The sequence below is a fragment of the Oncorhynchus mykiss genome, chromosome 7 (genome assembly GCF_057628025.1).
Source record: "Oncorhynchus mykiss isolate SJ-2025 chromosome 7, ASM5762802v1, whole genome shotgun sequence".
In the NCBI taxonomy this organism is placed as follows: Eukaryota; Metazoa; Chordata; class Actinopteri; order Salmoniformes; family Salmonidae; genus Oncorhynchus; species Oncorhynchus mykiss.
The window spans coordinates 26,310,784-26,328,746 of NC_143028.1; positions in this window are offsets into that span (position 1 = coordinate 26,310,784).

Consider the following 17,963-nt stretch of genomic DNA (forward strand, 5'->3'; position numbering starts at 1 on the left):
ACTTGTTTCTACTGTATTATTAACTGTATGTTTGTTTTAGTCCATGTGTAACTCTGTGTTGTTGTATGTGTCGAACTGCTTTGCTTTATCTTGGCCAAGTCGCAATTGTAAATGAGAACTTGTTCTCAACTTGCCTACCTGGTTAAATTAAGGTGAAATAAAAAATAAATTAAAAGTTGGCTTGATGTCCTTTGGGTGTTGGACAATATTTTGTCTTTCCCATTCACCCTTTCCCATTCCTCCTCTGAATGGTGGCAGGGTAGCCTAGTGGTTAGAGTGTTGAACTAGTATCCAGGTTGCAGGTTCAAACCTCTGAGCTGACAAGGTCGTTCTGCCCCTGAACAGGCAGTTAACCCACTGTTCCTAGGCCGTCATTGAAAATAAGAATTTGTTCTTAACTGACTTGCCTAGTTAAATAAAGGTAAAACATACACAATCCATGTCTCAATCCATGTCCCACTGATAGAAGCAGATTTAACAAGTCACATAATGGATCATAGCTTTTCACCTGGTCAGTCTATGTCATGGAAAGAGCAAGTGTTCTTAATATTGTGTTGGACAATATTTTGTCTTTCCCATTCACCCTTTCCCATTTGTTCTTAACTGACTTGCCTAGTTAAATAAAGGTAAAACATACACAATCCATGTCTCAATCCATGTCCCACTGATAGAAGCAGATTTAACAAGTCACATAATGGATCATAGCTTTTCACCTGGTCAGTCTATGTCATGGAAAGAGCAAGTGTTCTTAATATTGTGTTGGACAATATTTTGTCTTTCCCATTCACCCTTTCCCATTCCTCCTCTGAATGGTGGCAGGGTAGCCTAGTGGTTAGAGCGTTGAACTAGTATCCAGAAGGTTGCAGGTTCAAACCCCTGAGCTGACAAGGTCGTTCTGCCCCTGAACAGGCAGTTAACCCACTGTTCCTAGGCCGTCATTGAAAATAAGAATTTGTTCTTAACTGACTTGCCTAGTTAAATAAAGGTAAAACATACACAATCCATGTCTCAATCCATGTCCCACTGATAGAAGCAGATTTAACAAGTCACATAATGGATCATAGCTTTTCACCTGGTCAGTCTATGTCATGGAAAGAGCAAGTGTTCTTAACGTTTTGTACACACAGTGTATATAGTTTCATTTCATGGCGCACTGGATAATACAGAGGCCTTTTACTCCACCCATTCCATTGGACACAATGTGAATAACTGTATATGGAATACATATTGGCTTATAGTGCAAAAACTATTCTAGGTGCCGCAGTAAAAGTCCCCCCCGTCCCGTCCCGTCCCCGTCCCCCCCCACGTAATACTCAGTATGGCCTGTAGAATATATACAGTGCTGTGAATAAGTATGTATTTGGTGTGTTATTTGTTCACTCAGGTTCCCTTTATCTAATGTTAGGTTTTGGTTGAAGATAACATTCAGTATCAGAAATATGCAAAAATAGAGAAAATCAGAAAGGGGGAAAATATTTTTTCACGCCACTGTATATGGTGTCATTTCATGGGGCTTTGAATAATGCTGAGTGTTGCTGGACTTTTACTCCGCCCATTACATTGGCCACAATGCAAATCACAGGCTTAGAGTAGAGTATATAGAAACAACTATTCTTTGTGCCAATGTAGAAGTGGGGAGTACTCAGTAGGGTCTGTAAAATCTAGATATGGTGTCATTTCATGGGGCATTGAATAATACAGAGTGTTGCTGGACTTTTACTGTGGTCAAAAACAGCTTACAGGAAAAACTATTCTTTGTGCCGATGTTCAATTCTTAGGTTTTTCTTTCAGTAATTGCAGTGACTTGATTATCAGAATCCCAAAAGTTATTTGTGCGTTGTTCAGATTTTACATTTCTCAACACTGATACATCTCTCTAACGCCACTCTGTTCCGAGCAGCCAAACATTGGCGGTCGGCATTGGCTATTAATTCCCTGTGCACCTTATATGCGGCAGTTTTATGTAATGACAATGCAAGTTGCTCCCTTTCTGGTGTTTTTTTTCTATCCTTTTCTGAGCGACTGAAAATGTATGATTTCGAAAATGTACTACACAGTAAGGATTGGACTTTTTAATATTTTCTGCAAATAGGCTTACCCATGAGAACCTTTTGAACTACCTACCATTTTTCTCATGAATGTACCCTCTCCCATTCAACACGAGTCAATATAAACACACCATTACTTGGAGTGTTATGCCTGAACCCTCAAATTTGCCTCATCTGCCAAAACACATTTCAGTGTATCCTCACTTATTTCATACTGCTTATCTGATTCAGTTTTCATAGAGCATACGATTTCCTGATCTAATATACCTCTACCACAACTGTTTTATCTCTAAGTGGTAGTATTCATTCCCAATAGCTTGGGTGTCAGATTTGAGCTGCACCACTGACACGTCCTCACACGAACTCATAGCTACATAAGGATGAAAATCAGATGCAAGTCCTTTATCCTCAAAAGTTTGTACATTTTGCATATTGTTGCATACTGTTGTTGACGCTTCCTCATTTAAGAGGTTTTGAACCTGAGCCTCATATACATTCTCTGTTTGTACCATTTTGTTTAATTTCACATTTTTGTCACTAACAATTGAATGTACGAATGTGTCACTGTCATACTGGTATGACGGACCATAATTGTAGCACTCTTAGAAGCAGTTGGCTTCTGAACTAATCTGCTATTAATCTGTATTTGGCAAGGCAAGAGTGCATGAAGGTCGTGTATGGAATGGCGTTTTATTTCACACTAGGGTAAGCAGTTTGTTTTTCCAACTGATATTCAACACAAAAATAGTCAATTAATGTATTGTTTTGGAATTAATATAACATGCAGGATGAAATGTAGGCTGCTCGTCTATGAAAAGCCAACTGACATTTACTCCTGAGGTACTGACCGGTTGCACTCTCTAGAACCACTGTGATTATTATTTGACCCTGCTGGTAATCTATGAACGTTTGAAGAACAATCTGGCCTTAAATGACCATGTACTCTTATAATCGCCATCCGGGAGAGCCAGAAGAGAACTGGCCACCCCTCAGAGCCTGGTTCCTCTTGGTTTCTTCCTAGGTTCCTGCCTTTCTAAGGAGTTTTTCCAAGCCACCATGCTTCTACGTCTACAATTCTGGTAGCTGTACTTCTGTACAAAGTATTATACTGTCCTATGTTGTCATCTTCCTCTTCTCCAAGATCGCATAGCAGTTCAGACGTCTTTTGTCCTCGTCTTGTCGTGTCCTGTATATATATGTATTTACAACTTTTTTCACATACATTTTATTTTTTATTTTCCATCAACTCATCTTCTAAACACTCTCCTGCAACCAGCCTCACCAATTTATATTTATAAAAAATTATTATTTACCTCAGATCTGTAATCCTCCAAGAAGCTAGCCAGAAACTAGCCAGAAGCTAGCCAGGAGCTAGCCCAGAAGCTAATCCAGAAGCTAGTTAGCTTCTTTACTGGCAAATCGTTAGTATTCAGCTAACCACGGTTTGTGGTCATCAGCTATCCTTTAGCTCGAAAATCTATCGCCAGTTTTGTACGGCGCAGCGCGGCTCGGAACGGAACATACCGGACCAATTTTTCTCTCCATGTCCCTGGATTTCAACTGCTCTCTGGACATTCATACCCGGATCTCACAGCTAGCTAGCTGCTATCCGTGTGACAGTTGGCTTTCGTCGATTCCGGAGCAAACATCGATTGTTCCGGTGCTAGCCAGCTCCGTCAATCACTCCTGTGTTCCATCATTCACTCCTGGGCTGCAGTCACCTATCCGGACCCGTTTCACTGCCTACGCGGAGCCCCACCGGGCCTTCACAACTGGACTGCCGACGTTATCTACCTGAATGAGATCCGGCTGGCTCCTCTGTCGCGACGTTACCTGAACGCCCATCTGCGGCCCGCTAACCGTTAGCTGTCTTACCGGCTGCTATCTGAATAGACAATCGGACAATTTATTTATTTTTATTATTATGTTTTCTTCTCGGGCCTCTATAACTATATCTATTGTTCTTATTTTTGTTGTTGTTGTGTGATTTAGATTAATCCCCTCTACCACACGGAACCCCACTAATCTACTGACCGAACGCAAGAGGTGGCTAACAACAGACTCCATCCTATGCTAGCTTGCAACCGATGGCCCGGCTAGCTGTCTAAATCGCCGTGAGCCTCAACCAACCTCTCCACTCACTGGACCCTTTTGATCACTCGACTAAGCATGCCTCTCCTTAATGTCAATATGTCTTGTCCATTGCTGTTCTGGTTAGTGTTTATTGGCTTATTTCACTGTAGTGCCTCTAGTCCTGCTCACTATACCTTATCCAACCTATTAGTTCCACCACCCACACATGCAATGACATCTCCTGGTTTCAATGATGTTTCTAGAGACAATATCTCTCTCTTCATCACTCAATACCTAGGTTTACCTCCACTGTATTCACATCCTACCTTACCTTTGTCTGTACATTATACCTTGATGCTATTTTATCGCCCCCAGAAACCTCCTTTTACTCTCTGTTCCAGACGTTCTAGACGACCAATTCTTATTGCTTTTAGTCGCACCCTTATTCTACTCCTCCTATGCTCCTCTGGCGATGTAGAGGTGAATCCAGGCCCTGCAGTGCCTAGCTCCACTCCTATTCCCCAGGCGCTCTCTTTTGACGACTTCTGTAACCGTAATAGCCTTGGTTTCATGCATGTTAACATTAGAAGCCTCCTCCCTAAGTTTGTTCTATTCACTGCTTTAGCACACTCTGCCAACCCGGATGTTCTAGCTGTGTCTGAATCCTGGCTTAGGAAGACCACCAAAAATTCAGACATTTTAATTCCAAACTACAACATTTTCAGACAAGATAGAACTGCCAAAGGGGGCGGTGTTGCAATCTACTGCAAAGATAGCCTGCAGAGTTCTGTCCTACTATCCAGGTCTGTACCCAAACAATTTGAACTTCTACTTTTAAAAATCCACCTCTCTAAAAACAAGTCTCTCACCGTTGCCGCCTGCTATAGACCACCCTCTGCCCCCAGCTGTGCTCTGGACACCATATGTGAACTGATTGCCCCCCATCTATCTTCAGAGCTCGTGCTGCTAGGCGACCTAAACTGGAACATGCTTAACACCCCAGCCATCCTACAATCTAAACTTGATGCTCTCAATCTCACACAAATTATCAATGAACCTACCAGGTACCTCCCCAAAGCCTTAAACACGGGCACCCTCATAGATATCATCCTAACCAACTTCCCCTCTAAATACACCTCTGCTGTCTTCAACCAAGATCTCAGCGATCACTGCCTCATTGCCTGCATCCGTAATGGGTCAGCGGTCAAACGACCTCCTCTCATCACTGTAAAACGCTCCCTGAAACACTTCAGCGAGCAGGCCTTTCTAATCGACCTGGCCGGGGTATCCTGGAAGGATATTGACCTCATCCCGTCAGTAGAGGATGCCTGGATATTTTTTTTAAATGCCTTCCTAACCATCTTAAATAAACATGCCCCATTCAAGAAATTTAGAACCAGGAACAGATATAGCCCTTGGTTCTCCCCAGACCTGACTGCCTTTAACCAACACAAAAACATCCTATGGCGTTCTGCATTAGCATCGAACAGCCCCCGTGATATGCAGCTGTTCAGGGAAGCTAGAAACCATTATACACAGGCAGTTAGAAAAGCCAAGGCTAGCTTTTTCAAGCAGAAATTTGCTTCTTGCAACACTAACTCAAAAAAGTTCTGGGACACTGTAAAGTCCATGGAGAATAAGAACACCTCCTCCCAGCTGCCCACTGCACTGAAGATAGGAAACACTGTCACCACTGATAAATCCACCATAATTGAAAATTTCAATAAGCATTTTTCTACTGCTGGCCATGCTTTCCACCTGGCTACTCCTACCCCTGTCAACAGCACTGCACCCCCCACAACAACTCGCCCAAGCCTTCCCCATTTCTCCTTCTCCCAAATCCATTCAGCTGATGTTCTGAAAGAGCTGCAAAATCTGGACCCCTACAAATCAGCCGGGCTAGACAATCTGGACCCTTTCTTTCTAAAATTATCTGCCGAAATTGTTGCCACCCCTATTACTAGCCTGTTCAACCTCTCTTTCGTGTCGTCTGAGATTCCCAAAGATTGGAAAGCAGCTGCGGTCATCCCCCTCTTCAAAGGGGGGGACACTCTTGACCCAAACTGCTACAGACCTATATCTATCCTACCATGCCTTTCTAAGGTCTTCGAAAGCCAAGTCAACAAACAGATTACCGACCATTTTGAATCTCACCATACCTTCTCTGCTATGCAATCTGGTTTCAGAGCTGGTCATGGGTGCACCTCAGCCACGCTCAAGGTCCTAAACGATATCTTAACCGCCATCGATAAGAAACATTACTGTGCAGCCGTATTCATTGATCTGGCCAAGGCTTTCGACTCTGTCAATCACCACATCCTCATCGGCAGACTCAACAGCCTTGGTTTCTCAAATGATTGCCTCGCCTGGTTCACCAACTACTTCTCTGATAGAGTTCAGTGTGTCAAATCGGAGGGTCTGTTGTCCGGACCTCTGGCAGTCTCTATGGGGGTGCCACAGGGTTCAATTCTTGGACCGACTCTCTTCTCTGTATACATCAATGAGGTCGCTCTTGCTGCTGGTGAGTCTCTGATCCACCTCTACGCAGACGACACCATTCTGTATACTTCCGGCCCTTCTTTGGACACTGTGTTAACAACCCTCCAGGCAAGCTTCAATGCCATACAACTCTCCTTCCGTGGCCTCCAATTGCTCTTAAATACAAGTAAAACTAAATGCATGCTCTTCAACCGATCGCTACCTGCACCTACCCGCCTGTCCAACATCACTACTCTGGACGGCTCGGACTTAGAATACGTGGACAACTACAAATACTTAGGTGTCTGGTTAGACTGTAAACTCTCCTTCCAGACCCATATCAAACATCTCCAATCCAAAGTTAAATCTAGAATTGGCTTCCTATTTCGCAACAAAGCATCCTTCACTCATGCTGCCAAACATACCCTTGTAAAACTGACCATCCTACCAATCCTCGACTTTGGCGATGTAATTTACAAAATAGCCTCCAATACCCTACTCAACAAATTGGATGCAGTCTATCACAGTGCAATCCGTTTTGTCACCAAAGCCCCATATACTACCCACCATTGCGACCTGTACGCTCTCGTTGGCTGGCCCTCGCTTCATACTCGTCGCCAAACCCACTGGCTCCATGTCATCTACAAGACCCTGCTAGGTAAAGTCCCCCCTTATCTCAGCTCGCTGGTCACCATAGCATCTCCCACCTGTAGCACACGCTCCAGCAGGTATATCTCTCTAGTCACCCCCAAAACCAATTCTTTCTTTGGCCGCCTCTCTTTCCAGTTCTCTGCTGCCAATGGAACGAACTACAAAAATCTCTGAAACTGGAAACACTTATCTCCCTCACTAGCTTTAAGCACCAACTGTCAGAGCAGCTCACAGATTACTGCACCTGTACATAGCCCACCTATAATTTAGCCCTATCAACTACCTCTTTCCCAACTGTATTTAATTTATTTATTTTGCTCCTTTGCACCCCATTATTTTTATTTCTACTTTGCACATTCTTCCATTGCAAAACTACCATTCCAGTGTTTTACTTGCTATATTGTATTTACCTTGCCACCAAGGCCTTTTTTTGCCTTTACCTCCCTTCTCACCTCATTTGCTCACATTGTATATAGACTTGTTTATACTTTATTATTGACTGTATGTTTGTTTTACTCCATGTGTAACTCTGTGTTGTTGTATCTGTCGAACTGCTTTGCTTTATCTTGGCCAGGTCGCAATTGTAAATGAGAACTTGTTCTCAACTTGCCTACCTGGTTAAATAAAGGTAACATAAATAAATAAATAAATCTAGTGGCGAATTTGGGTACTGTAGCTTTTAATTAGCTAACTTTCCATTGAGAGCTATTTCCTGTCAGAACAATCTGAGTGAAAACAATTGACAGACAAGCTCAATTTCAGAGGCTGGTAACTCCAATGAACTTACCCTCTGCAGCAGAGGTAACTTCCATTCCTGTGGCGGGCCTCATGAGATCCAGTTTCATCATAGCGCTTGATGGTTTTTGCGACTGCATTTGAAGAAACTTTCAAAGTTCTTTAAGTTTTCCGTATTGACTGACCTTCATGTCCTGAAGTAATGATGGACTGTCGTTTCTCTTTGCTTGTTTGAACTGTTCTTGCCATAATATGGACTTTTACCAAATAAGGCTATCTTCTGTATACCACCCCTACCTTTTCACAACACAACTGATTGGCTCAAATGCATTAAGAAGGAAAGAAATTCTACAAATGAACTTTTAACAAGGCACACCCATTAATTGAAATGCATTCCAGGTGACTACCTCATGAAGCTGATTGAGAGAGTGCCAAGAGTATGCAAAGCTGTCATCAAGGCAAAGGGTGGCTTTTTGAAGAATCTAAAATATATTTTGATTTGTTTAAGACTTTTTTTTGATTTCTACATGATTCCATATGTGTTATTTCATAGTTTTGATGTCTTCACTATTATTCTACAATGTAGAAAATAGTAAAAATAAAGTAAAACCCTTGAATGTAGGCCCGATTACCAACGATGATGAGACAGCCTACAGGGAGGAGGTGAGGGACCTGGTGGAGTGCCAGGAAAATAACCTCTCCCTCAACGTCAACAAAATGAAGGAGCTGATCGTGGATTTCAGGAGACTACAGAGAAAGCACTCCCCTATCCATATCGACAGGACCGCAGTGGAAAAGGTAAAAAGTTCTTCGGTGTACTCATCACCGACAATCTGAAATGGTCAACCCACACAGACAGTGTTGTGAAGAAGCATCTCTTCAACCTCAGGAGGCTGAAGAAATTTGTCTTGGCCCTTACCGCCACAAACGTTTAAAGATGCACAATTGAGAGCTTCCTGTCAGGCTGTATCACCGCCTGGTATGGCAACTGCACTGCCCGCAACCGCAGGGCTCTCCAGAGGGTGGTAAGTTCTGCCCAAAGCTTCACTTGGGGCACTCTGCCTGCCCTCCTGGACACCCACAGCACCCGATGTCACAGGAAGGTCAAAAAGATAATCAAGGGCATCAACCACCCGAGCCACTGCCTGTTCACCTCCTTACCATCCAGAAGGCGAGGTCAGTACAGGTGCATCAAAGCTGGGACCGAGAGACTGAAAAACAGATTCTATCTCAAGGCCATCAGACTGTTAAATAGCCATCACTAGCCAGCTACCACCCGGTTACTCAACCCTGCACCTTAGAGGCTACTGCCCTATATACAGTGGTTCCTCCTTTAAAAGTTGTGAGCTTACATTGAGCGACTCAGAGGTTCCCAGCGTCACTGCTTCATTCCTCCAGACCATCGCAAGGGGGAGTTAGGGCACTCATTATGCATTTAGGTCCCAATATTTTTATTTGACCAATCACATTGAGTGGTTCCAATGACGATTTTCACTCGAGCTAGGTGTGAACACCCCCCTCCCCAACTTGCAACAAATCATTTGTATCTTCCTTTCCACATCTGCCTACACACGTTGAATGTTCGGAGAAAAAAATATATATACAGTATATACATATATATATATATATATATATATATATACAGTGCCTTGCGAAAGTATTCGGCCCCCTTGAACTTTGAGACCTTTTGCCACATTTCAGGCTTCAAACATAAAGATATAAAACTGTATTTTTTTGTGAAGAATCAACAACAAGTGGGACACAATCATGAAGTGGAACGACATTTATTGGATATTTCAAACTTTTTTAACAAATCAAAAACTGAAAAATTGGGCGTGCAAAATTATTCAGCCCCCTTAAGTTAATACTTTGTAGCGCCACCTTTTGCTGCGATTACAGCTGTAAGTCGCTTGGGGTATGTCTATCAGTTTTGCACATCGAGAGACTGACATTTTTTCCCATTCCTCCTTGCAAAACAGCTCGAGCTCAGTGAGGTTGGATGGAGAGCATTTGTGAACAGCAGTTTTCAGTTCTTTCCACAGATTCTCGATTGGATTCAGGTCTGGACTTTGACTTGGCCATTCTAACACCTGGAAATGTTTATTTTTGAACCATTCCATTGTAGATTTTGCTTTATGTTTTGGATCATTGTCTTGTTGGAAGACAAATCTCCGTCCCAGTCTCAGGTCTTTTGCAGACTCCATCAGGTTTTCTTCCAGAATGGTCCTGTATTTGGCTCCATCCATCTTCCCATCAGTTTTAACCATCTTCCCTGTCCCTGCTGAAGAAAAGCAGGCCCAAACTATGATGCTGCCACCACCATGTTTGACAGTGGGGATGGTGTGTTCAGCTGTGTTGCTTTTACGCCAAACATAACGTTTTGCATTGTTGCCAAAAAGTTCAATTTTGGTTTCATCTGACCAGAGCACATTCTTCCACATGTTTGGTGTGTCTCCCAGGTGGCTTGTGGCAAAATTTAAACAACACTTTTTATGGATATCTTTAAGAAATGGCTTTCTTCTTGCCACTCTTCCATAAAGGCCAGATTTGTGCAATATACGACTGATTGTTGTCCTATGGACAGAGTCTCCCACCTCAGCTGTAGATCTCTGCAGTTCATCCAGAGTGATCATCGGCCTCTTGGCTGCATCTCTGATCAGTCTTCTCCTTGTATGAGCTGAAAGTTTAGAGGGACGGCCAGGTCTTGGTAGATTTGCAGTGGTCTGATACGCCTTCCATTTCAATATTATCAAACTTGCACAGGGCTCCTTGGGATGTTTAAAGCTTAGGAAATCTTTTTGTATCCAAATCCGGCTTTAAACTTCTTCACAACAGTATCTCGGACCTGCCTGGTGTGTTCCTTGTTCTTCATGATGCTCTCTGCGCTTTTAACGGACCTCTGAGACTATCACAGTGCAGGTGCATTTATACGGAGACTTGATTACACACAGGTGGATTGTATTTATCATCATTAGTCATTTAGGTCAACATTGGATCATTCAGATATCCTCACTGAACTTCTGGAGAGAGTTTGCTGCACTGAAAGTAAAGGGGCTGAATCATTTTGCACGCCCAATTTTTCAGTTTTTGATTTGTTAAAAAAGTTTGAAATATCCAATAAGTGTCGTTCCACTTCATGATTGTGTCCCACTTGTTGTTGATTCTTCACAAAAAAATACAGTTTTATATCTTTATGTTTGAAGCCTGAAATGTGGCAAAAGGTTGCAGAGTTCAAGGGGGCCGAATACTTTCGCAAGGCACTGTATATACACTGCTCAAAAATATAAAGGGAACACTTAAACAACACAATGTAACTCCAAGTCAATCACACTTCTGTGAAATCAAAAGACAACAGGTGGAAATTATAGGCAATTAGCAAGACACACCCAATAAAGGAGTGGTTCTGCAGGTGGTGACCACAGACCACTTCTCAGTTCCATCAATGCGAGCTGTGGCAAGAAGGTTTGCTGTGTCTGTCAGCGTAGTGTCCAGAGCATGGAGGCGCTACCAGGAGACAGGCCAGTACATCAGGAGACGTGGAGGAGGCCGTAGGAGGGCAACAACCCAGCAGCAGGACCGCTACCTCAGCCTTTGTGCAAGGAGGAGCAGGAGGAGCACTGCCAGAGCCCTGCAAAATGACCTCCAGCAGGCCACAAATGTGCATGTGTCTGCTCAAACGGTCAGAAACAGACTCCATGAGGGTGGTATGAGGGCCCGACGTCCACAGGTGGGGGTTGTGCTTACAGCCCAACACCGTGCAGGACGTTTGGCATTTGCCAGAGAACACCAAGAATGGCAAATTCGCCACTGGCGCCCTGTGCTCTTCACAGATAAAATCAGGTTCACACTGAGCACATGTGGCAGACGTGACAGAGTCTGGAGACGCCGTGGAGAATGTTCTGCTGCCTGCAACATCCTCTAGCATGACCGGTTTGGCGGTGGGTCAGTCATGGTGTGGGTTGGCATTTCTTTGGGGGGCTGCACAGCCCTCCATGTGCTCGCCAGAGGTAGCCTGACTGCTATTAGGTACCGAGATGAGATCCTCAGACCCATTGTGAGACCATATGCTGGTGCGGTTGGCCCTGGGTTTCTCCTAATGCAAGACAATGCTAGACCTGATGTGCCTGGAGTGTGTCAGCAGTTCCTGCAAGAGGAAGGCATTGATGCTATGGACTGGCCCGCCCGTTCCACAGACCTGAATCCAATTGAGCACATCTGGGACATCATGTCTCACTCCATCCACCAACGCCACGTTGCACCACAGACTGTCCAGGAGTTGGCGGATGCTTTAGTCCAGTTCTGGGAGGATATCCCTCAGGAGACCATCCGCTACCTCATCAGGAGCATGCCCAGGCGTTGTAGGGAGGTCATACAGGCACGTGGAGGCCACACACACTACTGAGCCTCATTTAGACTTATTTTAAGTTGGATCAGCCTATAGTGTTGTTTTCCACTTTCATTTTGAGTGTGACTCCAAATCCAGACCTCCATGGGTTGATAAATTTGATTTCCATTGATAATTTTTGTGTGATTTTGTTGTCAGCACATTCAACTATGTAAAGAAAAAAGTATTTAATAAGAATATTTAATTCCTTCAGATCTAGGATGTGTTATTTTAGTGTTCCCTTTATTTTTTTGAGCAATGTATATTGGTCATGGCTCCCAAGTGGCGCGGCGGTTTAAGGCAATGCATCTCAGTGCAAGAGGCTTTACTACAGTCCCTAGTTCGAATACAGGCTGTATCACATTCGACCGCGATTGGGAGTGCCATAGGGCGACGCACAATTGGCCCAGCGTCATTCGGGTTTGGCCGGGTAGGGCGTCATTGTAAAAAAAAGTTTGTTCTTACCTGACATACCTTAAAAAAGGTTGAATTTAAAAAACAACTGGCTGCAACCGCAGTGCAATCAATAGCAGGTGAACAGTGGCTGGTGCTGAAAATATAGCTAACTTGTTCTGCAGGTGTTGCACACCAACAGATGGAGAAAACCTACACTAGTCGAGCAATTCATTTCAGCAATAATCTTCATTTTAATTTGACTTTACAAACAACAAGAGGACTTAATTGAAGTTTATTTCTTCAGAGCCTAGACCTATATAAAATAACTTAAGCCTCATTGCCTACCTCAGCCAGTTAACAGCCTAATACGAAGTAGGAATTTTTTTATTAGGCTGGTCCAAAATGTAGCATCCTACATAATAAAACAATAATTTAAAGAAAAAAAGTATGCACGTTAAAACTAAAACAATGTAAATAATAATGAAAAGTGCACATTTGTAAATCCCAAACTCTAAAAGTAATTGGAAAGGTAGATACCAATTATTTGTGACATTGTGGATACAATAAAGAATGTAAACAAGATGCTGTGTTTTTATTTACAGTATTGATGGACAGCTGGAGGCAATTTGAAAACAGGTTTTCAAACACTTGTTTTTCACAAGTTTACTGTAGTACTGTAGCAGGTTTAGCCCATCATGCAAATGTTTCTTATTAGCAGGACAATATACTTTTTATAGCCTGGCTACTGTTGTGAGAATCCCTAAATGTGCAATGTATTTGATGCTCAAGTACTCTAAAGCATTACATTTCTAACTCAAAACAGCAGTACAGTATTTCTTCATCAACATCTTTACACTTTCGTTAATAAAATAATGAGAAAAAAGACATTCCAATGCAGATGTTTATTTAAACTACATTTTAGTCGCACTTCCAACCAGCTCCACAACCACAGGTAAAACCTTGCTGAGATTATCAATGTAATTGTTGCATAGTTGTATCATCAATTTCTCTAGCCAAAACATCTTGATGGCCTTGACCAGTTCATCTTGGCAGTGTTACAGATTAATGTTTTCAGTTGATGCCAAAACAGTTTGATCGGTTTAAATCAGGAGACCTACATGTAGAGATTAAAAACATATTTTTAGATATACTGTAGGCCTACCAAAGGTGTTGTAGGTATTTTATTTATTTTTGTTTAACCTTTATTTTACTACATAAAGGTCTACTTACTCTGCTAGCGTCTTGACCCAGTTTATGCCCTCATTTGCAATGCAAACCCAGGTAAGCAGTGTGTGTTGTGTCATTGTCTGCATTTGGAGAAGAAACAAAATACATTTAGCCTAACATGTAAATAGGCCTAAATGTAACAAAATATTGCTTTAATCGTACCTTGAAAGAAATGTGGTCCCACAAACACCTCTCTGATATCGGGTCCAGCATATCTCTTGATGATTTCTCCCTCAAAGAAATCTCAAGCCGTGGTACCTGAAAAAGGAAGCAAGAGTGAATTATTGTGGAACACATAACAGTCAGTGTTGTGTAGGCTACAATATTTCATGTACCCTTTGCTTTGTAAATATTCCAATTTATCATCAAAAATCAAATATGGGCTTGGTCCCTGGCGAGAAATTGCTCCCGACACATGAAGTTTGAGTGGATGCTTAGGACTTGATCTTGCTTGCTTGATCTTCTTCATTTTTTTCTGTAGCAATTTTGAGCAAATTGCTCAAGCAGGACGCGAAGTTCTTTGTCAGACGAATCATTGTGTCAAAACTACAGAACAGTACAAAATAAGCGAACACACATGGTTAATGTTCTGATAATTTTATATATATATATAAAACATATATAAAAAAAAAATCCTACCCGAGCCTTTCCATAAGTCCACGTTTCTTCAACTGTCTTCTGACTGTGATTAGAGCGATGTTGCTGTTGTACCGTGATGCCAGCAGATTACAGACTGCCTTTGCCGATCGCTCATCATCGTCATTCATCAATGAGTCGATGGCCCAACACTCCACCATTCAAAAATGAGCTGTTTATCTAAAAAAATGACATTGTGACCAAAGAGAACAGACAAAATGGACATTGTTTTCATCAAGCCAGCTTCTTTCTATGGTGCTACCCGTTATTTTGGTTTCAGTGCATTTTATAAAATAAAAAATGTGTAGGCCTCCCTCTGGGAGATTCAACTTGGAAGGATTCTGCATGTTGCAACCCACCATAATGGTTTGTGGATCATCATAGCAGCCCCCCCCCCTGTTGGTTTACAATGGTAGGATTTCTGCAAGCTGCAGATTACCACCAGAATGGACCTGGGAGGTCCGGCAGTGGCTCTTTGTTCCGGCCCGTCGTCCAGTTGATCCTAGTGGATCTAGGCAGTAACTAGGGCAGACGTTAATAACGCACAACACTCAGGCAATACATCATTACATTTCCTCGAGCGGCATTGTGGCTCTAACTGGTGGTTGTGTGGGGAACTTGTTTATGGCTCTATCACTTCCTAAGTGTCGAAGGAAATAAAATAAAAATGGAATAAAAACCTAAATAGAAGATACTGTATACAAAATATATCTACCACACCTTAATCATCTAATTTGGACTATGTTATATATATGTCCAAGGTCTCTATCATGGCATTGTCTCTAATGTCATATCTAGGGGGATCCTACTTGAAGGTGGGTAGTTAAGGCACTTGGAAAAATGGCCCCTGATGGCCAGAGCTTAAAAATCATAGTATAAGACCTCATTAGGTCTTCCATTGCACGTGTGCGCCTGTGTACATAATAGGTATACACGCCAAGGGCCAAGGATCAGACCAAGGATCAGGCTAACAGTCAGGATACCGTCCAAGAGCAGGCGACAGACCAATCTTTTGGTCGGTATTCAGTTGGGTCAACTAAAAGTGCCTCATCCAGTACGCTAAGATCAACAGTCATTGGTCCTTCATACTGGATTTGTTTTGAATAGCTCGTGGTAGCTCAAGGGAACGCTTAGCAAAAGCAGCTGGCATTTCAATCTCTGCGTTTATCATGTGGTTGGGAAGTTGTTATTGAGCGAGTTCGTCTATGTGGATAATCGTCCTCTCTGGTACCTTAACAAAAACACTCTGGTTGGGGAGGTTCAGTTGGGTGGTTGAGTCATGGCGTTGGTAAGTCATAGGGGCAGACGCGAACAGTGTGTTGACCAACCATCGGTTCCCTACCCCCTCCACTTGTGTGGCACCATCTCTTGCTGTTAGTTTGGCTCTACAGCGTTCTTCGCTGGTGATAGGCTTAAGACCACAAAGACGCTCTGACGATCGTTTTTCTTAGGACAGAGGTAGTGGACCTCTTTGGTTAGAGTACACATTAGGTTAGGGGTGATATAGAAATCTGTTTTGTTTTCCTGATAAGCCACAACTGGGGGTGGGGCAATTTTTACGTGGGTATTGTCGGGCCAAAATCCTGGCTAGCACCCCTTCTATTCCCATAGGGGGAGTGTACAATTTGATTTGGTTCCTGTGGACCCACTTTAACGTGGCATTTTGTCGACCTTTGCTGATTCTGATCTGATAAACTACAGGTGACAGCTTCACCACGATCTCGTGTTGCCCGTCCAGTGGGGCAGGAGCTTTGTTGCGACGCCCGCCAGTTTGGCGTATATGTAGTACCACACCTTATCCCCGAGCTCGAACACCTGGTGTGAGGCCTTTTTGTTGTAATAGGTCTCGTCACCTTCTGCACGACTTTCCAACTTTCCTTCAGCGTATGCGAAGGTAGTCTGGAGATGGTTACGCAAGTCTGTCAAGTAGTGATGAGCCGTGTAGGCAGTGGCGGCGGCGGTTGGTACAGGAGATGCAGTGGAAGTGTCATTTGCCGGCCCGTCATCATCTTGAAGGGTGTTATTCCCTTAGACCTGTTGCGCGTTGCTCTGATCTCCATCAGTACCAATGGGATTTTGAGGTCCCAATCTTTGTGGTTGGTTGCCACATATTTCCTCAGGATTCTGACAATTGTTTGGTTGCTCTTTTCTACCCTGCCGGAGCTCCTATGGTGGTACGCGATGTGGAGTTTAGCTTTGACTCCCAGGAGTATCCACAGTTCGGTCATTACCGCTGCCGAAAAGTGGGTTCCTCTGTCGCTGTCCACGGTTTCCCCTGGCAGTCCGAAACGACTGAAAACTTGGTTGAGCAAAAGAACGAAGGTGGTTTCCACTGTGTCATATGTTGCGGGCAGGCACTCCACCCACTTTGTGAATGTGCAAGTCACTGTGAGGAGATATTTGTGGCCTCTGCCAACCTGGCAACTGGGTCGACACAGTCGATCTGGATCGAGCTCCAGGGGTAAGACACCCGTGCGTTGCAGGGGTGCTCTGTGAAGTGGCTTGGAGGGTTGAAACTGGCAGCAAACTAGACACCCCCTCACGTATTGTGCCACGTCTTGTTCCATGTGAGGCCAGTGGGCCACCTGTCGCAATGTTTCACATGTAGCCTTGACACCCCTATGGCCTCCACATGGCTTGTTGTCTGTGTTTTAGGAACCACCCACCTTGGTGTGGTGTCGGTTTCTGAAACATAAACCAGTAGGTCTTTTACAAGTGTGAGGTCCTGTTTAGTTGCGTACAGCGAATGCAGGTTGTGTGAACCTGCCAACGCCAGTTCGGACACAGTTCGGGTGATTGACAGGATCAGACAGGAAAGCCATCAAAGTGGCGAGGGACTCATCTTGGTGTTGTATTGCTACCAGGTCACCATTCAGAAATTAATTAGTTTGCAACACATTATGTTTGTGCAAAGACATTTCCCGCAGTGCTACATGGCTACGCGTTACCGCAGACACCATGGCTTCCTCAGTGTTTTTTTTGTCTCGAGCATCGAACACCCAAGGGGTGCCGTGAATTGAACCAGATTTCGCCATGCTGTCGGCATGGTTGTTGCCAAGTTTGTCACAACCAGGTGATTTGGAGTGTGCATCCTTGGTGTTGAAGAGTTATCTGTTCTGATCTATAGCTCTTTGCAGGCTCCGATGAAGTTTGTGCCACTATCCGAGCATAGACAAAGGAACCTTTTAACCTTTCTGGGAAGGGGGTTCCGCTGGCGGAACACCTGGCCTACAGCCAGTGAAATTGCAGGGCACCAAATACAAACAACAGCAATCTCATAATTACAATTCTTTAAACATACAAGTATTACACACCATTTTAAAGATAAACTTCTT